The sequence below is a fragment of the Cavia porcellus genome, unplaced genomic scaffold (genome assembly GCF_034190915.1).
Source record: "Cavia porcellus strain 051 isolate PalLab524CR breed Dunkin Hartley unplaced genomic scaffold, mCavPor4.1 scaffold_20, whole genome shotgun sequence".
NCBI lineage: Eukaryota > Metazoa > Chordata > Mammalia > Rodentia > Caviidae > Cavia > Cavia porcellus.
Genome location: NW_026947503.1, coordinates 54,080,046 through 54,102,540, shown reverse-complemented (window position 1 = coordinate 54,102,540; position 22,495 = coordinate 54,080,046). Strand labels below are relative to the sequence as shown.

Genomic DNA, 22,495 nt, shown 5'->3' with positions numbered 1-22,495 from the left:
CCAACAGCCAACATTATACTAAACAGACAAAAACTGAAAGCCTTCACTCCACTTCCTTGTCAGGAACAAGACACGATGTCCACTATCACCACTCCCACTCAATTTAGTTCTGGAAATATTAGCCAGAGAAATCAGACAAGAGGGAGAAATAGAATGAATAAAAATAGGAAAAGAAGAAGCTAAATTATCATTATTTGCAGATGACATGACACTCTACATAGAAGAACCCAAAAACTCCATTAAAAGACTACCGACGGTAATAAATTCAGCAGCATAGCTGGATACAAAGTCAACACTCAAAACTCAATAGCATTCCTGTACACAAACAAAAAACTCCGTAAGAGAGAAATTATGGAAATATTGCCTTTCACAATACCATCTAAAAAAATGAAAAAGCTAGTAATCAACCTAACCAAGAATGTAAAAGATCTATATGCTGAAAATTATACTAGTCTAAAAAAGGGGATTGAAGAAGATATTAGAAAATGGAAGGATATTCCTTACTTTTGGTTAGGAAGAACCAACATTGTGAAAATGGCCATACTCCCCAAATTGTTATACAGATTCAATGCAATCCCAATGAAAATAGCATTAACATACCTTACAGATCAGATCTAGAGAAAATATTCCTAAAATTCATCTGGAAACAGAAGAAACCTAGAATAGGAAAGGCGATTCTGGGCAACAAAGGCAAGACAGGAAGCATCACAATTACTGACTTGAAACTATATTACAAAGCCACAGTAATAAAATCAGCATGTTACTGGCAAAGAAATAGACCTGGGGATCAATGGAACAGATTAGAAAATGCAAACACTCCTTCAAAGACACTCAGCCACCTTATATTTGACAAAGGGCTATACATGTTTACTGGAAAAAAAGACAGCCTCTTTAATAAATGGTGTTGGAAAAACTGCCTTTCCACATGCCAAAGACTAAAAAATAGATCCATGCCCATCACCATACACTAAACTAAAGTCAAAATGGATCAAGAATCTAAATATTAAAACACAAACCACATGGGAAATACTTCAAAGAATCAACAACTGGGATCTCATATTACTAAAAAGTTTTTTTACTTCAAAAGAAATCACCAACAAAGTGAAAAGAAAACCCATAGAATGGGAAAGAATTTTAGCCAACAATCCCTCAGACAAAAAGACTTATATCCAAAACATATAAAGAATTGAAAAACATCAAGTCCCCCAAATTCAAAGACTCTCTCCAAAAATGGGCATCTGAGATGAACACAGTTCTCAGATTAAGATATACAAATGGCGAATAAATACATGAAGAAATGTTCACCATCACTGTTCATTCAAGAAATGCAAATTAAAACAGCATTGAGATTTCATCTCACTCTGGAAAGAATGGCTGCCATCAAAAAAACAACTGATAACACATGCTCATGAGGCTGCCGGGAAAAAGGAACACTGCTCCACTGTTGATGGGAGTGTAGATTGGTGTAGCAACTATGGAAATCAATATGGAAAATTCTCAAAAGACTAGGATTGGAAGTTCCATTCAATATAGCTATTCTCCTCCTGGGTATTTTCCGAGAAAAACTGAAAAGGTCACAGTGGTATGTGTGCACCCATGCTCATAGCAGCACAGTTTGTGATAGCTAAATCTTGGAAACAACAAAACTACTCATTAACCGCAGAGTGGATGAAAAAATGTGGTATTTTTATGCAATGGAATACTATTCAGCTATAAAAAGGATGATCTTGAGAATATCCTCATTAGTGAAATAAACAAGACTCACCTTAGTATCACATTGTCTCTCTAGTGTAAAAATTATTAAGAACTGACAGAATAATGGGATCCAAAAAGTATAACAGATATTGTAAAAGTGAAAGGGAAGGACAGTGCTCTAAAGGATATAATGATATGAATAGTGTCTAAGATAGATAACCATATTACTAAATTTCTGTTAGATCACTGAACAGAAGAGTTTGCACTGTCAACAAGTGTCTAGCCACTTTTTATGCTTTGATTTTGTAACTTTAATAATTATTGTTAACATGACAATATGTAATGTATCAACTAGCAATTTTATGATATTAATATTTTTGAATTCTGTATTCTACTTTTCTCTTTTTTCTATTTTTTAAAAATTTTCTTTATTTCTTTCTTTAAATAAAAAATGTGATTCCTATTTATAAAGAGATTGCATCAAATTTATAGATTAATTTGAAGTTACTGCCATTTAAAAATAGTAAATATCCCAGTTCATGATAACTTTCTATTTATTTGGATTTTCTTAAATTTCTTTACATAATATTTCACTTTCACAGCATAACTATTACATTTCTTCTGCTAAACATATTCCTAAGTATATATTTCATACATTTTAAAGCTAGTGTAAATCATATTATGTTCTTTATTTTCATTTTATTGTTTATTACTAGTGTATAGAAAGACAAATTATTTTGTAGTTAATTATAGATGAATTGCTAAAGTTAGTTATTTATTCTAATCAATCAAAATTTTCCATGTACCAGATCTTGTTATGTGATAATACAGGTAATTCTCTTTCTTTCTAGCCCGGACAGCAAATTACATTTTGCCATATATTTCATATTCCAGTTTTGAGAACTCATTATTTATTCACTCACTTTACTGGATAAATAATAAATTTATATATTTATGGATCACAATGTGACATTTTGACCTACATATACACATTGTAGGAGGATTTAATTGAGTCTGTTAACGTCACCTTACCAACTTATTTTGTGGTAAGAATGTTAAAAATCTATCACCTATACAATTTTGTTTTACCATTATTATAACTATGGTCACCACAGAGTACAACACATCATTAAATTGTATTCCAATTCTAACCAAATTCTATACCTTTAATCAACATCTTCCCTTTCCACAGCTTCTCTCTGCCTCTGGTAACTTCATCTCTGCTGTTGTTTGTACAAAAAGTCTCTTTGTACCGTGGAAAAACCATGAGAACCCAAATAATACACAAAAGAATTGTTATATTTAAATTACTTTAGATACTAGAGTAGGAAAAATCATATCTATCTGTTATATTTAAATTACTTAGATACTAGAGTAGCAAAAAATCATATCTATTTATGTAAGGCCTTGTTCTAGCCAGTTCTTAATTTTTAAATTAATAAAATTAAAATTTTAATGGCTCCCAGCAAATAGGCAAAAGGCACAGAGAGCTTATATCTTGTGTTCTCATGCTACTCCCTGATGGGTTCCTCCAGTATGAAGTGCAGCCAGGGTCAGAGTGGTGTCTGCCCAACACGGCACTGGACATCGCCTCTCTTCTATACAGACTTCCACACGTTCTTCTTCCAAACCCAAAATTTGAACTCCCCACTTTTTGCACCTGTGCCAACATTTCCCCAATCACTTGTCAATATGTCATTCTGCCTGCCCCTTCAAACTCCTCCCCCTGTCAAACTGAATAAAAGCTCACCCATTCTTTGTCTGCTTTAGAAGGAGTTTGCACTCCTCAGCAGCCCTCCTGTACCCACAATAAAGGCCTTTTTCCTTTTTCTTCTTTTCCCGTTTCCTGCTCTTACTTCTCTAGCATGCCAAGGAAAAACCTTTCACTCTCAACTCCACTCTATTCCCTGTTTCACGTTATACACTGCCTCCACATCATGATGGATAGAATATTTGTTACAGTGAACCTACATCAATATGTAATCATTAAAAATGGACTTCTAGTTTACATTAGGATTTACATTCTATGGATTTGGATGAATCTATGACATATATCCACCATTACAGTATCATACAGAATGGTTTTGCTGGCTTTAAAGTCCTCTGTAAACTCTATTCATCTCTTTTCCCTAACCAGCAACCACTGTTCTTTTTATTGCCTCCAAAGTAAAAGAGTTTTACCATTTTCAAAGTGTCACATAGTGAATCATACAGTATGTAGCTTTTTCATATTGTTCATATTTTCTCTAAGTTATTAATATGGATTTACGAATGTCTGTACTTCACAACTCATTTTTTCAAATACCAAATAATATTCCACTGGTGTACATGGTTTATTTATCCATTCTCTTACTAAAGGACATCCTGTTTACTTCTAAGTTTTGATAATTAAAAACAAACTGCTATAAATATTTGAGTGCATATTTTCATGTAGACAGAAGTTTTCAATTCATTTTAGTAAATACCAAGAAACATAACTATGAGATTTTATAGTTGAGGATGTTTAGTTTTGTGAGAAACTATCAAACTTTCTGCCAAATGCCTGTACCATTTTGCACCCCCAGCTCCACATCCTCAGCATATCTTTACCAGTGTTTGATGTTGTCTGTGTCTTGGATTTTGGCCATTCTGATAGGTTCATATTGGTATTTCATTGCCATTTTTATCTACAATTCCCTAATGACATTGATGTTCATCACTGTAGAGGATTGGTAACCGGTGGTCATTTTGAACACCAGCTGAACGGAATCAATGTGGTGCTGAGTGTGTATGGCCCACCTGAGGACTGTTGCCAGCATAAAAAAGAAACCTGGAGAGAAGAGTACCACTGTGGGTTTTCCTAAGTGTTACTGCTTGAACCCATTGGTTCTCCTGGAAGAGCTTGTCATGTTGGTTCCCCTGACATGAACTTGGCTGTTCTCATCATTGGAGGAGCTCAGGACCTCACTGTCACCGAGTACTTTTTGAGGGAGCCTTGGTCTTGAGTGTCACTTCCTGGTTCCACTACAGAACGCTCAACCTACTGGCAGAGATCCTGCACCCTGTTTGCATACACTTTGTAGCTTCCACTGCTGACCTTTGGGGTTTCCCAGTGCAGATATATAAAACAGACTTGCATGAGTCGTTGTCATGGGCTCCAGGTTTTCACTGAACTCATATAGGTTATTGTCATGGGATCCAAGGCCCTTGGCTGGATTTTCTAGGTCTTTAGTGTTGTAGACAAATTTCCTGCACTTAATTGTATTTAACTCTGGGTGACCACTATAAATAATACTATAAATTCTGTATCCTGTACCTAATTGTATTCCTTGCAGCCCTGAGTACAACAATCACCTTTTCATGTGCTTACTTGACTCTGTGTATCTTTTGGGGGGAAGTGCCTGTACAGGTCTCTTGCCTATTTTTAGAATTCTTTCATTTTCTTACTATTGAATTTTAAGAGTTCTTTGTATATTTTGGAAATAATTATTTATCAGATGTGGATTTTTTTTCAAATACTTCTCCTTATCTGTGGAATGACTTCTCATTTTCTTGATATTTTCTTTAATTTTAATGAAGTCTGCTTTAAGAAATTTCCTCCTACATTATTTAATAATTGTACAATAGCTCAGGACATAAGTATTAGTAATCCTTCATAAAAGTGAGAAAAATATGGCTCACAGAGCTCAAAATCAGCAAATTAAAAATCTGTAGTCCACTTAGGCTTTAAAGCCACACTGATTTATTAGAGTCAAATTTATAGACCACAAATAACAATCACACTTGGGAAAAAGATTTTGACAAAGAGAAAATACCAACAACCCTAAGTCTTCAAATGGCCCCGGAGAATCATCCCATCATTCCTAACCTCCCTGGTGCTGTTCTCCTGATGTGCTGGTCCCCATCACTGCTATGGTGAAAACACCCTCTTTGCTACTGTGTGGCTTCCTTCCTTTCATCACAGAAGTGGCCCATCTTTCCCGAGCACACTCTCAGTCTTGCACAAATGGCCACTATTCCTTTTGATTGTCCTCTCCCCCACCCCACTGTACCCAAATCAAAATCTCCTGGATAAACAAAAACACTGGTAGTTTTCAAATGTGAAAAAGCTGTTAATGATTTCTCCTTATGAGCAATGAAATTGTTTACCAGTGATGTTTTGTAGGCATTTAAACTGATGTATATCAATTTTAACTCAGCATTTCTGTATTTTTTTCTTCTGGGAACCAAAAACTATGTCAGAATTCATAATTTTTTACAGTCTCACATGCCCTTGAAAACATCATATACACTTACATTTATCACAGGAAGAAAAGCACAGTCCATTTTCATTGCCGCTTTGATCAGTGTTTTTAAATGACTGACTTACCAAACCAACCACACACTCTTCTTATTGCTTTAATTAAAAAAGTGCACCCACAACCTCACACAATTGATGTGCCTGGACTCAAAGGTACAGAGATGTTTGTCTTTTATTTCTCTCTTAAATCACTCAGACACATCACAGAGAAAGGTGTAACAATCACTGGGCTTTTAGAGACTTTGAATATAACTTAAGAGATGTCCTGTCTGATCACCAGGGATATGTGGACTTCAGTTTGGGGTCTACTATCCAGAAGATATTAAAACTTCTTTTTAGTTGTAGCATTTTGTGAAAAAGGAACAAACAATAAATAAATACCCTCAAAAACCTTATCTCTGCTTCACTATAATTAGTGCTTGTTTCTCTAGCTAATGGCCTGATTACTTGTCCCTTTCTAGTGGGTCTCTAGCTATTTTCACAGTTTAAGGCTCTGCTTGTTTATGTCTATACTTACATTGCAGGTGATAATTGCCTCATTATCAGCTTTTTTGCTACTTACTCTCTAAGACTCCTAAGATTTTCTTAGGCTTTCTTCTGTTCTTTTCTTTTTGAGTGGTTCACATTCCTTAAGGACTTACTCAATTCTTGGCACAAAACTTTTCTTAAAGGAGTCTATATTCATTCATACATCAGGCAAATAAAACATAGATGTTTTCAAGGCTTTTAAAGGACCAAAGGTGCCAAATTACTTACATTTACCTTCTCACTGTATTGCAGGCCTGCTAAGAATACAGCAGTAAATAATCAAATATGGTCCCTGTGCTAGTATTCCATCACTTGGACAAAAATGCATGATAAAATCAACTTACAAAGAACCATTTTGTCTGATCGTTTTAGAAGTCACTTGGCCTTATCACTTTGGGCCCATTGTAAGTCAAAACATTGTGACAGGGATGGATGTGGAATGGCTGGCAAAGCAGTGCTGCTCATCTCATGGGGGCTAGGAGGCCAAGAAAGAGACTCTTCAAGGTCACATCCCAGTGAGCTAATGTTGTTTAGCGAAGCTCTACCTCCTCAAGGTTCTCCCACCTCCCAGTAGTTCCATGGGCTGTGGTGCAAACAGTTGACACCTAAACCTTTGAGGGACACTTTAGATCTGAACCATAACAGTCGCCAACTTAGTTTAGTGTGAGTGATCAGTTTGGCATCAAACTACTAGTCATACAAATAAATAATTAAAAATTATGATAATTGCTATAAAGGAAAGGTACAAGAGACTGTAAGAGTCCATCCAGAGAGCCTGAGCATGATTAGGTGAAGGAATCCTCCAAGGAGGTGGTGACATTGAGCCTGATGACAGAAATATAGGTGAGGAGAATGACAAGCCTTTACAAGGTCAGTGAGGTTCTATTCTAAGTTTTGCATTTCACATAAGCAAACATAATTGCTAACTCATTATAAAACATATTTTGTCACTATTGCTCGAAGTGGTTGGATGTTTCCCAGTTGTCTATACTGAGTGAACTCTTGATACATGTAAAAAAAGCAGTGATTGAAGGGGGTATCAGCACATTTTACCTCTTAATCTTTTCTCCAAATGTCCTTTTCCTGATAAAGCAATACTAGTTTTCTGACCAGGTTGCCACAACTTATATCAAACAAGTTACTTGCTTTCCTTTTTTTTTTGCTATTGCTTATCTCACAATGGGAACTCTCTGGTGTTGCACTGTGCTTTATTCATTAATTTAGCCATTGTGCTTTTATCTTGTTCTTGACATTAGAAGATCTCAAGCCTGGTTACCCATTATAATATCTTTGATCATTCTATAAATTGTAGGAGCCTTTAACTAATTCCAGAACTACTGGATTGGAATATCCCTAGGTATGACTGAAATAAGTCATACTAAAAATATTTTAAAACTTCTTGGATAACTGTGGAAATTCTATCCCACAATCCTTAAGAAAGTTACTTCAATCCTTAAGAAAGTTACTTGTCATCACTATGACTCAGCTTCCCCAAATGTAAAATGAGAAGCATCATAGTATTTACCTTATGAGGTTGTGAATAGTATAAAGAGAAGTAGACAATCTTGACTTCATGTAACGGATTTAGACAGGAAATACAAATATTGAAGGAAAGGGTAGCTGTAGGCACGTTAGAAACTTAGTGGTATCACAAAGCTAAGCTGGCTTTCCATGAGTCATCTCATTCTGATTTGCGAGGTCATTTGTGAGCTGTCTACCAATGCAGAGCTGAACATAGTGTTGCAGTTATCACTGACAATTTTAAACTGCCTTCGTGCTTTCTTTTGGAGTACTACCTCCACCATGATGGACTGGTATGGAGTCATTGAACACATCCTTTCATTGGGTCAGGGGAAGGTTTGCAGCTCAGCGTGGATAATAATATATTTCCATAGCTACAGCAACTTTTACATAGGTTCACAGAAGACCCCAATGTATGTATCAGTTCCTTTTCCGCCATTGATAAGAGCACCAGGAAAGAAAAGATCTCTTGCTTTTAGCACCTGTTATGAATACATGGATGAAATCTTGGAATTTCCCATTGAATCCTTCACTATCAAATGTAGAAGTCTGCTGGACATGACAGTGTTCAGAGGAAAGTAACACCAAGAGAAGAAGCAAGGCAATTAAAAGGGTTGTGATGGTGCCATTGTTGGCAATCTGAAGCTAGATATTCCTTAAATGACTGTAGAGTTCCTGAGCCTTTGCTCAGAAGAAATGTCTCATCTAATGTGTGTCTGTGCATATGTATGTATTTATGTCTATATGTATGGGTAATCTCTCTGCTGTATTTCAAGCTATCTCTATCACTCAAAATCTGAAGTTCTTTATAGAAAATTTTGATATTTTCTCTCAAACTAATGATCAATATAGCTTATTACAGGGCTCTCTCAAGCTGTATTTTAAGGCTAAAGTGAGGCTGTCACCCTCTAGCATCTTGAAGAAATGACAGCACAAGTATAAATGAGAGGTAAAGGCAGTGTGATTCCTGCTTCGTATTAAAATCACGAAAAAAAATGTGTCTGCATTCCTAAATTAAGAGAATTGAGAAATTCATCATAAAAGGTTTAGGAGTTGATACATTATCTGAACTGCCCAGAAATTTTGCCCAGATGAGATCCTAGATTTGTGTGGGCCAGTTCCTTCCATGAAGTGAGTCATCTTCATAAAAATGTTGTTCCTACAACTTCAATAAGAGCTTTTGTCTTATATTAAAGCTTTACAATATTGAGTTCTACAGTGACAAGAGCTCTATTCAAAGCTGCATTGAGTGCAGTCTGGAACAGGGTCACAAACACCACTAAAAGTTAATGAAAAATCAGTCTCATAGATTCAATAACAACAACAATGACAACATCAAAAACTGAGAGGGAAAGAAGTAATTATGCTATGCTGGTTTCGGTTAAGGTTTAGGTAATTTTTCATGTTGAAATTAACATCCCCTATCAATATGATTAGCCATCAGATTTACTAATGAACATTTTTCATGTCAAACTAATAAGAATTTCAAAGTGGGGAAGTAGAGGTAGGAAAGAGTAAAAGGGAAAAAGGAAAAGCATAGGAAAACATTAGTTTTTATTGTACAATGTATCACTATGTTCAGGCATACCAAGGCTATCTTCACCTGGTTATAATACAAAGAAGAAGGCATGAACCTAGTGCATCTTGGGCTTGACCACTCAGAGAAAAACTGCTGGAAGAACAGATAGAAGGGAACAAGAAGATCAACATTTTAGACCTGGCAGGATAACTGAATAACCCCTACCAAAACTCCATGTAGGTCAGAGGACACTCCTACATGGACTGAGAGCCCTGGCATAAGCAATGCAGCTGCCTAGTGGGGGCTCTCTGGTGCTAAGCACCAATTCATTTCCTCTCTTAAATATACTCTATTAGAAGTAGCATTCAGCTCAGGCAGTGTTTTTACACCAAACATTTCTCAGAATTCCTGATGGGGGGATTCCACCAGTGTTGAGAATCTATTCCAATTATGTAGTCCTGGAACTGGGGAATGAACATAGGATGGGACTTGCATAATGAAACCACAATGAGATACACCTGAGCTAAAATTCTATGGATCACTTGCCCCACCTTAGTCCTTTTGGGGCTCAAGAAACAACACGACGAAGTGTGGTGTCTTGACACACAGGGCTGTAGAAATTCTAAAGAGTTAATCACTACTCTTAACTCAAGAGTTAAGTGCTATAAGTGTGTCTTGTTTCTCTCTCGAGCCTAGAGGTGGCAAAGCTAAGGCATACATGCCACGGCAGGCTATTTGTTGCCACTAAAAGGTATAAAAATTGCATTACCCCAAAAGCTTCCTTTTCTGGTTGAAAAAATTTCTTCCAAAGGAGCTACAACGTTCCTAAACTCCATCTGTAAGATCATCTCACTGAATAACCAGGAAACATTTAGCTACTAGAGAGAATGGAAACTAAAACTCTTCTGCACACCCAAATAGACTTTTCACCTGTTCTTCCAGGGCAGTTCTGAGAGGCAGTTCGGTTACTTCATCCACATAAGACATCCTTAGGTTCCCCTGCCCTTAACTTGTTACTATCTTCTCCCCTTTCCTCTCCTCCATGAAGAAAAGCATTTAAATTTCAACTCTCTGGCCTGTTTTTACTTATTTTGTATTTTATATGCATGTTAATAAATTAGTTTTGCTTTACTTTTGCCATAATCTCTTTCGTTATGGTGGCTGGCCTTGACCCTCTGCTCTAGGGACAACCCTTTTCACCTATTTCATTCTTTGGCAGTAATTTTTTGAGTTTCCTGAAATTACTGTCCCATTAGAGCCACATTAGCACTGTCACATTAGCACTTCCTTAAAAGATCTTATTATTTCTTTTTTCCCCAATGCATCACAACCTGGCAAAAGGCCATAATATTCTGAAGTGTCAGTTTGTTTTGCAAAACTATTTCATTTATTTTAAAAAAAAATTCCTAATGACACAAAGACAGGAATTTAACTGCTAGTTAAATAGTTAAATTCTAGTTAAATTCCACTGGAGCAGAACAAAAAGAGGGCTAATAGGCAATGGGGGAAAAAGTCAAAAACAAGGATAATTACTCATTTCCCCAGGATTCCTTGTTAATTCTTTGAACCGCTGGGCAGCAGCTGGCTCCAACACTGAAATAAATACTGTGAGCACAGAAGAGAACATTTTTCTACATTGACGTCATGAATGTGATCCCCTAGGATCTGAGGAGACACCTAGAGTCCCATAACAAGACTGATTTTTGCAAACTGCCACCACCTCTGAGAGCTTTGGGTTTTGAAGCGCCACAGTGAACCAAGGGAGTGAATACTTGGTCACCACATTTTCTCAGCATCTCACTCGAGAACTCATTCTCCTCTCTGTAATCCTTGGCCATCACTGATTATCCGGACTATTCAGAGAATACAAATGCAGGTAGAAATATGGAGTTATAGGGGACTGGCAGTGAAGCAGGTTCCAGCAAAAGCAATGCAACCATTTGAAGTCCGCATGATTCTTATCATGGTGCAACTCACAGTGCACGCATAGAGAAATGCAACCACCCAAAGAGTCCCTGAAGTCAAAACTGAATAAATGAATATTTAAGAATTCCAGATGCTAAAAATACACCTGAGATCTCATTTTCCTCTTAATCAGAAATTGCTTCAGGGTAGAAGCCTTTTTCCCCTCTGAAATCCAGTATCAGCCAAGTCAACTTGGCATCCTAGCAGAAATCAAGGAGACTAACCTGGCTCTTGCCAATTGTAAACACAGAATGAAAAATTTGAATATAAGAAATGCAGAAGAGATAAACTGCCTACCTGTTGCTGTGAATTTAAAAAGCCTATGCTATTTAAATTTCAATGGGTAGAACAATAGTTGAATTGGAATTTATTCAGACTTTTTTCAAATGCAGACCTACCCATTACCAAGCTGAATCTGGTTGATGCAAAACATGTGAGAAGAGAATTAAAACCTATTCAATTTCCCAGTGACAACATTGACACCATCAATTTTGCCATCAATTCTGTATTGATAATAATTGTTCACATTTCTTCTAAAACCACAGAATCTTGCTTTTTGCACATGGATTTCAGGTTTTACTTATATATTTCCCTTTGTCTTTTTTTTACATTATCATTTTTACCACTTTATATCCAAAGCAAACCTGGAGTCTCTATATAGTTTTCTGCCAGTGGTTCAGTGAATGGATTTCTGATTTCTGTTGATTATTGAATCTCTTTGGGGATGGATCGGAAATGCAAGCACTGACCCTTCATATCAATCATAAAATCCTGAGTCCAAAATTCTGAGGCAATTTCATTGTTTACAATATATTTCTGGTAGTGTGATAATAAGCAGCCTGACCACTTTATGGATTTGTCTCTCTCTTGAGCAAACTTAAAAGAAGGCTTAGGAAAGCACACATCGGTTTATTGAGTGTATGAAAGCTGGCCATTACTCCTGTTTTCTCTTATTACTAGATATTCTTTGGTGTTATAAATCTGAACAGAGCCTTCAAATTGAGAAATGTTCTAAGTATGTCTTTTTAGCTAGTGTTGCAAAGGGTCACAAAGAAACCAATGAGAATATTTTATGCCAAAAAATCATTCCTACTTTTAAGTATATTTCATAAGATATAAAATTATGAGAGCATAATTTATACAAATTAATGATTCACAATAAATTGGCTATAAAAGTAATTTGAAAGCTGCTCACAGGAGCACGAAATATGTAAGTATTTATATCTATTGTTTTTCATTTGCAAACAACCATTAATTGCTACTCTGTCTCTAGGGTACTTGATAAGCATTCTAGAATTCTACATTTATCATGGTGACATTTTTATTAAGAATACATTTATACATTTTCCACAAGTCCTGGGCTCAGGGCACAACCATGGCATGGGGATATCCCTCTGCTTTTTCTCTTCTCTGAATAAATCCTTTTCATGTCAATCTGTGGCCTTCTTAATTTTTTTGAAAAATTAATGAGGAAAATTCTCTTCTCATGAAGATTCATTACTAACTTTATAGGCAGTAGCCACTCACCTAACAATGAAATGTCATTTGAACAGCAGTAAATGACATTTGCACAGGGTATGTTTTGCTCTTTTCCTCAGATGGGGCCAAACAAATGGGAAGCTTCCTGAGAAGACAGCTGTCAGTGTCACCCAAGTAAACTGCATCCCCGTGTTCTGCTTCACTTTTAAAAATCACAAATGACTTAGACAACTTTGCACTGTGGGTCACATAGATAGGCTACCAAATGAGTTCATGTTCTAGAAAACAGACATTTCAGGAAGGTAACACTGAGGAAGTGAGGGTTATGACAATTGAAGTTTAGTAACTAATCTATGAAAATTTTATATTACACTATAGTTGAATTATACTATTACTAAAATATTGTATGGGGGCTGGGGATTTAGCTCAGCGGCATAAGTGCCTGCTTTGCAAGCAGGCAGTCCTGAGTTTGATCCCCGGTACCAATAAAAAGACAAAAAATAAAATAAAATAAAATATTGTATGATGAAGTTTTGCAAAAGTACATCACATGACCAAGGACAACTGTGTGTTCCTTTCTCCATGAAATGGGATGACAGATTCCCATCAGTGCTGATATAAAACATCATTTTCAGGGCTATGGAGCTGGGGAACTGTTATTGGAATAAGAGAAAAGCTACCTGTATCTGCCTTCCAAGATTTCTAATTTGAGTTTTTTTCCAAATTGAGTTAAGAAAATCCTTCCTATTGTGGCCAGGGAAAGCACAGGTAAGGACCTGGAAATCCAGTGGGAAGAAGTCTCTCTCGGGCCATGACTGCAGATTTTAGTCCAGTTGGTAGAGGGTGGTGAACGTGATTTAAAAAACAAAATTCTAAATCTACCATCATGAGTGCTTTGATTTGGAAATAGAGGGGTCACATAGGACAACAGCTTCAATACTTGAGAAACAAGAGGTGCTCTAGAGATACCAAATGAGGCCTAGGGTGGAGAGTTCTGGTGGTCAGCTATAGAAATTGAAAGTTTAAAACAGCTGCTTACTGGAAGGTTAAGTAATGAGGATAGAAGGAAGCCTGAAGTATTAGCTCCAGGACATACTGCCTAGGCCCTTTGATAGCCAAATGAGGGAACTTAGTTTTGTCCTGTGAGTCTCTCAGAGGAGAGACATGAAAAGCTTCAAGCAGAATAATCAAGCTTCATGTGTGACACTTACCAGACAATGGGATAGAGAGAGGGTAACTGGGCAAGGCTACCTCAGCGGCTGCTGAAATAATCCCCAAAATGCATCCTTATGATATGGACTAAGGGGATCTAATCATATAGTATGGCTGGAAAGATTTGTCTGGGTTTATTTAGCAGAAGAGGAAAATGAAGGCATCTCTCATGGCAACAAAGAGCAATCGCATCAATAATGAAATGAGATATTTGGAGGTTGAACAGACTTTGGGGAAAAATTACAAATTTCACTTTGTTCTTAGTGAGTGTGAGGCATCTGTAGGGTCGTCAAGTAAACATGCCCAGGAGACAGATGGCTAGTGAGGTTTGTGAAGGATTAGGTTTTTATGGATGAGATCATATCTGGAAAAGAGTGAGACCAAAAAGGGGCTGTTTTACATGTTTTATTAAGATGTAAAAAAGAGATTCAATAATCAACAGAAATCAGAAATCCATTCACTGAACCACTGGCAGAAAACTATATAGAGACTCCAGGTTTATCCTGGGGGAGGTTGATATCTGAAATATGAGAAAAGGAACAGATCAGTGTGAGGAGTATAGCTAAAGGGGATAAGAAAAAGTGGGACAATGTATTTCCATAGGACAAGCACACGTGATATGCAACGGGTCACCAGTAGCTACAGTTGCAGGGAACTCAGCAAAGGAGTAGAAAAGACTCATGACAGGACCATTTATTTGCAAAGACTGGGAACAGTGGTTAATGAGTGCAGACTGTGATAAGTAAGGGTGAGAGAAGTGTAATCAAACGGAGAAGGTGATTTTGCAAAAAGTTTTCAGAAGTTAAGGAGGAAGGTAAGGCTAGACTGGGGCAACAGAGAAAATTTGGCTGAAAGATTTGACTATTTGAGTTGGGCTTTTTCAGACCAAGATTGAACTAAGGCTTTCCCTTTATTTAAAAATGATTTGCAATTTCTTTGCAAGATGTGTAACTCTTTAATTTGTCATGAACTAGATACCGTGCAACTTTTCACCTAACTCTGTAGCTGCTGAATTTATTCTTGTAACTTCTACTTGGAAAGAAACAGCCAGAATAAGTTGTCCAAGGGACACTGATTGTGTATTATTGACATTTCTGTCAAAGTTTGGGGCTGTCATCATAACCTGTCCTCTTCAGAGCAGATTTTCAACTGAAAAACAGAAACTCATTGTTCCTAACAACGCATCTAGTTGCTGGAGTTCCTAATCAGGCATTAGAATGGAATGGTTATGCCATTCTGGGGGAGTAAAGGGGAGGAATAGTCTTCAAAAAAAAAAAAAAAAAAAAACAACAACAACAACAACAAAAACCAGCAGAAGATATAGCTAATAGTGTATCAGGAATTAAAACCCTTATTACTTACACCACTCTGCTTGGTTGGAACTTGTTCTGTCCTAGTTTGTATACAAGCACTGGATCTGAAGGCACAGACAGCTATCCTGAAGATACCAGGACATAGCACAGTGGTCATCTTTAATTTCCTATTAACTCAATCAGGATCCCTGTATGACTTATACTAGTATCATGACTGATCTTAGTTAAATCTGACTTGCTTGATTGCTGCTTATTACTGACAGATTTTATTCAAAACTCTTAGGTTGCTGGTATCAAGTTGAGGAGTATAGACAACTATACTGAAAATGACAATGATTCACCATGATATCCATTCTGGTTTGATTACTACCTGTTTTTGTAGCTCTACATAATCTACAAAGTTGTATTTCTGTTAATTCTGTTATGTACTGATATGTTCAATTATACTTCATCTGATGATATAGCCAGTTCTGTTGATGATAACAAGAAACAGCCCAGTGACCATGGTAGAACTCCTTATACAGCAGTTTTATATGTCTTTTTAGTTTTATGTGTCTATAGGAATATGTTTAGTCCTGTTCTGCTTTGTTCTGTTTCTCCCTCTAATATAGAAAGGACAGAAATACATGTTAAGACTCACACTTGCGTAAAACCTATAAACAGTTTATGAGAACTGATCCTATGACACATGATGAAATGAACAAATACTTTGAAGGAAAGACAGGGCATCGCAGTACCCAGTGCTGATTCCGGAGTGTTATGATGTGAAATCCAGCAATATTATTAATCTTTTTTCAGAAGGATTTTAACCTAATAAGTTTTGTTAAGGCTCAACATAAATGAAGATATGGATAAATACATACATGTCTAAGTATATATGATTGATAATCATATTACTTAGTTCTTGTTGGATAGCTGAACAGAACTGTTTGCAGTCTCCCTGGTTGAATTCCCATTTATAAGTTCCACTTTTGTATCTTGAACAACTATTTGTGGGGGGACAATATGTATACATCAACTAGTGATTTATCACCATTTATTTCTTTTCTTTGGAAGTATGTACTATTTGCCCATTTTCTATTTTGTTTTGTCTTTCTTTAAATAATAATAATAATAAAGAATGGTTATGCTCAAGCCACTTTAGGAAACAAATTAATATTTCCAAGTGTTGTGGTCCCTCTTGCATTTGAAAGGGAATGGGAGGAGAGGAAGTCAAGATCAAAGGAAGGAGAAAAGTATTGGGAGGAAAGAATAGTTATTAGGGATCATGTTTTAGTGCCAGTTTTACAACTTTCTGACTAAGTAAATTTAAGTCTTTGAGTTGCTTCTCTGTAAAAGGCTGGGAGCAGATGATGCTTTGGCATTTGAAAGGGATTTTTTCTTAATTAGGAAAATTAAAGTTTGGAGTGGGTGATATTACATACCAGATCAACACTGGTGAACGGAATTTAACTTTTCTACTGCCATGAATAATACAGTGAGTGAGGTCTTTATACTCACACACAAAGTCCACAATAATGACCTGGTGATTATTTTAATTGATTTTCAATGAACCGTTAACTACCCTTCTGGCATACCAATAAAGAAAGGAACACTGCGAGAACAGTTTCAGGGCCTTAGAATTTTTTGCTATAATTCTGATTGGAAATTAGTGTATCCCAATAAATCTTTCTGTGTGTGTTTTACTATAGTGAACACTGAACACAGGTAGGGTTTTAAGTCCTAATTTGGATTCATATAAAAGCAGAAAAAAAGGTAACAATATGATATAGAGAATTGTGAAGCTGATACAGTTTTAGAGAACATGCAATTCATCCCTGTGTAAAAATTCTCGGACATGTAAACAAAAAATTATATATTCTTAGAAGTATGTGTGTTAGCAATAACATTGCATTAGTTGAATATATAAATTATAGCATATTCACATAATGAAGTATGATCTAGCAGTTAAAGTGAATGAATTAAAGCTGTTGCATTTGCAGGGCCAGCACTCCACTGGGATTATAACTCAGTCCCCAAGGATAAATTAGAGGGACAAAGGCTTAACCAAAGGGAGACACTTTATTTGTAAAGAGGAAAAGGGGGGACAAAAGAGAAGTTAGATAACTGCCCTGAAAAGAATCAGGGTATGGGGTTCCAGAAGGATGTGGGCCTTTGTTCTTAGCTGTTTTGAAGTGAGGAGGGGATGAGTGAGTCTTTTCCTCTGCAAGCGGAACTTGACATCACTGGATTGGCTTCTGGGCACCTCTGCCTAAGGTCGTTTCTTTCGGTGGTGTATGTGCTGCTGCTTCTTGTCTGTTTACTTGTCCTTGGAGTACCTGTTAAAGCCTTATGTTTGGGGTGGATGGCCAGTTAGCAAGAGACTGCCTTATTCATAGTTAGCACAGAGTTAGTTAAGGATGTATGTGGATATATACTGTGCTCTATAATGACCCTGCAGTGAATAATTCAGCGACTCTAGAGTGACTACCATGTCTGTAAGTGTATACATTAGTGCACAGGTGCAAGTACATACAGCCTCCAAGTTAGTCACCCCCAATTCCCTTGCTTCCCCTATATTTCACTGGAGATGGGGGTGCCTTATCATTTGTGGACCTGGCTTTCTCTCCCTGTCCTACCAGTGAGCTCTTTTTTCTGGTCTCTTGGTACAAGCCCCAAAGCCCTTTGGTGCCTTTCTTTATCTGGGTTTTTTGTTTTTCTTTTTCTACCACTGTCAATGCCTTGTTTCCCAGGGGAATCTCTCTAGTAAAGTCTCTCTAGTAAAGTCTTGTTAACATCACCTATCTTTTCAACTTTTGTGATTTTTTTATTGTTTTCAAGGTCTGTGATAACTTCAAAGTTTTCTTTTATCATAATTGTTATTTTTAAATAGCACATAATAATTGTACACGTGTATGGGGTACAGTGTACAATATTTCAATACTTGTGTACAATGTATACTAGTGAAATCGGAATCTCATTTCTATCTTTTTATTTCTCTAGTTTTGGATCCTCTGAATTGCTCTTTTTTACATCTTCATAAAACATGTAACAGTTCTTGTGAACTATAGTCACTTACTGTGCTATAGAAAATTAGGAATTTATTTTTCTTATGTTATTTTGGTATTTGTTACCCATTTCCTTCTATCCCCCACCCTCCTAACCATTTTAATCTCTGGGGCTCACTATTCTACTCTTACTATCAGATCATAGTAGGATTTTTAATCCAGCACATGTGACAGCAAACATGTAGTACTTCTCTTTCTTGTGATGGCTTATTTTACATATGTTCTCTGGCTCTGTTAAGGTTGCCTCAAATGACAGTATTTCTGGCTGTCAGCAGTATATATTTCTGAAAGACGCAGGGGTGAGCATCAGTCTCATTTGTCTTCTTAAGCCTAATGGAGCTTTGGCATGGGTTCACTCGGTCAGCCAAGATTTACTGAGTATCTACCATGTGCTAGGTGCTACCCACGTGGTAAGCCATAGTAGGGAGCCACAGTCCCTTGAAATCTGTAGTGTTAAAGGAATTAAAATTAGTGAAGGACACTATTCTATGCTATCTACTGCTGTACTCTCTTTCTGGGTTGAATAGAGCTAATAGGGTTCGTTATGAGGCTTTCCTGGAACTCAACATCTCCTCTGAGAAAGATGGATACTCAATGAGGGTAAGAAAAAAAATAATAAAAAGGCAGGAATAGTGATGGACTGTGCACATGTGTCAGAAATGTATTTGGAGAATGAACATACTGAGAGCATTACCAGATTTTATTTTATTTTATTTTTTGGTATTGGGGATCAAACTCATGACCTCATACTTACTAAGCAAGCACTTGAGCCACTGAGCTAAATCCCCAGTCCCATTACCAGATTTTAAAAATTATCTGTTGAAATGTGTAAACATTGCTGACATCAAGATGAAATTACTTTTGTTACACACAGATACAATCAGACTTGGTTAATTATAAAGGAGGAGATCTTCTGGCTGCCAGCCTGAGATACGTGCTGTCTCAAACTTTCTAAAATCCCACAAGAAAATTCCTTTATGGTCTGCATGCACCTCAAGCATTGCGCAGCTTGCAAACACACATTATCTTAAATATTCTTTAAGACTGCAGTAATTCAGGCAAGATGTTCTGAGTAAGACATTTTCCCAGGAACACAGCAACAGCACCTCCACAAATGAGTGGACGCCAACTCCAGCCTCTGGTCTCCAAGAGGGATACAATTAGATGAATACTAATTCACCTAAGCTACATCCCCCCCCTTTTTTTTTTTTGCTAATAACACTTTCCCTTTGCTTTAATTTTTTTGAATATGCACATAGTGTGCTATGGCACTTTTATTCCCATTGCAATACTATCCTTGAATAAACTCAACTAATCATTTGAGAATCTTTATTTGTTATTTGATTTGACAAAGCGATTGACACTGCTGCAAAGCTTAGCTGTTCAGCATTAGTTGGTGTCAGAAGACTTTCAAGCAACTTGAAAGCCATTAGTCCTTCACTTCTGTCCCATGAGGGAAAGCAGGGGAAATTGCACTGGGCCTGACAGGACACTAGGACATCTGGGGTAGAGAGTTATGACAGAGCCCACAGGGACCATCAAGCTATTGACAGCTGGCTGAATAAGAATAAGCACTGGACTTCAGGGATGCTACAAAGTGAGGAATGAAATCAGCTGCTGGAAGCAGGGACTGGTGCAGTTTCCCAGGAGGACATCGATGTGTGGGCGCCCTATCATCAGGGAGCTTCCCCGAAACTGGGAGAGTTAGATCATGGGTGAGTAACTCAAAAACAATTAAGAAATTAGAATGAGCATCATAATGTCAATTTAAAAAAATTTTTAAAGTATGTGGTAACAGAAAACTCAGGAGATATCTACTTTACACGGGATATTTACACAGAGTAGCCTGAAGGAGTTAGAAATGCCAGCAATCAAAACTTACCCCAAGAAGACAGTTAACACAAGAGGCCTGATGTGGGGGTGCAGGGGCAATCGTGCATAGGGAGGATGCATGGGGGGTATTTTAGTGTCCAAAGGCACATATCAGGAGCATGTGTTCATTTGATTAAAAAATATTTGCCACACATGGCAAAATAAAAGGAAGTAATTCAAATGAATGACTTTTGAAAACAAAGAGGATTCTGATCACCCCAGACTTTGACTGTTAGCAAACATAAAGTTCTCTCATGCTAAAAGTGGCTCTGTTCTAGTTCAGGTAGTGAAAGATACCATGGAAGAAGATATAATTTCAGTCCAGCAACATCACAATCAGAATGAACAGTCTAATTTTAGAGAAATAGTCTATACTGTTTCATTCGAGACTCAGGAGAAAAGAATTATACCACTCCTATCTAGAAGTAAAACTTCATATGCCAAAAAATATGGTTTAGCATCAAGAAATAGTATACTTGGTTTGAAAAAGAAAGCAAGATGAAGCCTCCTTAGAAAGCATAAGCACAAAAATCAGTTTGTTGTGAAAACCAAAGTCAATTATCTCAGAGAAAGCAATAAGTTGCTTTTCTTTTGGCTGGAATCATAAGCTTGCAGCCATCATCTTTTGCATTTATGCTATAAACACAGCAGAGTTAAAATACAGCTGAGACCAGAGATGTTTGCTGTGCTTTTGAAAAAGAAAAGAAGAAAAAAAAAAGTAGTCTTGGCTACTGTGCTGTTGATAACGCCATGCAGGATTTAAATAGAAGCCTGACCTCTGGAGAGTTCACACCACTGAATGGAAAGACACAACTCTCAAGCAAAGCACTACTTACAGAACCTGGATTGGTGACAGCGAGGATTGAATCCTGGGCATGCTAAGAACCGGCTCTACTACTGAGCTGCGCTCCAGACCCAGATTGGATTCCAGCTACGTAACTCCTTCATACACTACCCGTGATAATTCAGAAAAATAACTGACCTTAGGCCCTAATGCTGAATCCTAAATTTCTGTATCAGTATTCACTTACTGTGTATCAGAAATAACTGATGGAAATCAGGAAAATGGTTAAGAAAGAAAAAATATCTGACTTTAAAGTACAAAAACAGAACATTATTGATAAATAGTAAACATTATTTGTCTTGAATAAAAATGCAGAGAGATGGTTCAGAAAGATTTTTATAACATAAGATAACCTCTAGGGAGCTATATCAGTTTGAAATGGCTGAGACTAAACTTGGTTCTAAATAATCTCAGAACAAGATATAGTGTAAACATTTAGCTGGGATCCATAACTCGTCACAACTTGATAGGAAATTTTAATAAATATGCATATTTCTCACACAACTGTTATATAAAAATAGCACGAATCAAACAAAAAGAATATATAGTAAGTGCTTCAGCTCAGATGAGGTTTACTTAAATTTTCTTTCATGAAACTGTTAAAATTCTGTGTTTTCATTGCTGTAAAAATGCTGTGTGATAGAAGAAAAGTAACTTTATGGAGTGTCAAAGGGTAAGCAAGCAGAGGCTTACGTTGCAAAATCTATTAATTAATATAATTAATACCTGGTGCTTCCTAACGAAGTTGTTGTAGAGTGGAGAGGATGCTTTGGGAATGTTGAATTTTTTTTCCCAAAGCAATATTCAAATGTGGTCTATGTCAACACTGGGCTAGAAGGGTGGAAAAGTAGAAAACCAACAAACGTTGTTTATTCATTCATAAGATGTAACTATTCATTCATAAAATGTAACTACCACATATGAAGTTCCATGCTATAGGAAGGGGAAGCTGGGCTAAGTCAATTAGAGTACGCTCTTGTCCTTGAGGAACTCATAAAAGAGAGAAGGACAGGAACACTAACTGAGTCAACAAATAACTGTAATTAAGCAGCTGTGATTGTGATAGTTTCTGAGAGGGAGAGAGATAGGTAGAGAGAGAGAGACAGAGAGAGACTTTTACTTGCAAAAGGAAGTGACATCTGATCTGAGCCCCAACAAATGAGAAAGTTTCCCAGCTTCTGAAACTGCAAACACTGCATCAGCAAAGGTCTTGGTTTGGTG

The 22,495-nt window shown here is 36.9% G+C and overlaps 1 protein-coding gene across 4 annotated transcripts in view; it reads right to left on the bottom strand.

Moving 5' to 3' along the window:
• Chst9 (carbohydrate sulfotransferase 9) overlaps nt 1-22,495 on the bottom strand; it is a 272,043-nt gene that overhangs the window by 201,913 nt on the left and 47,635 nt on the right. The window lies entirely within an intron of this gene.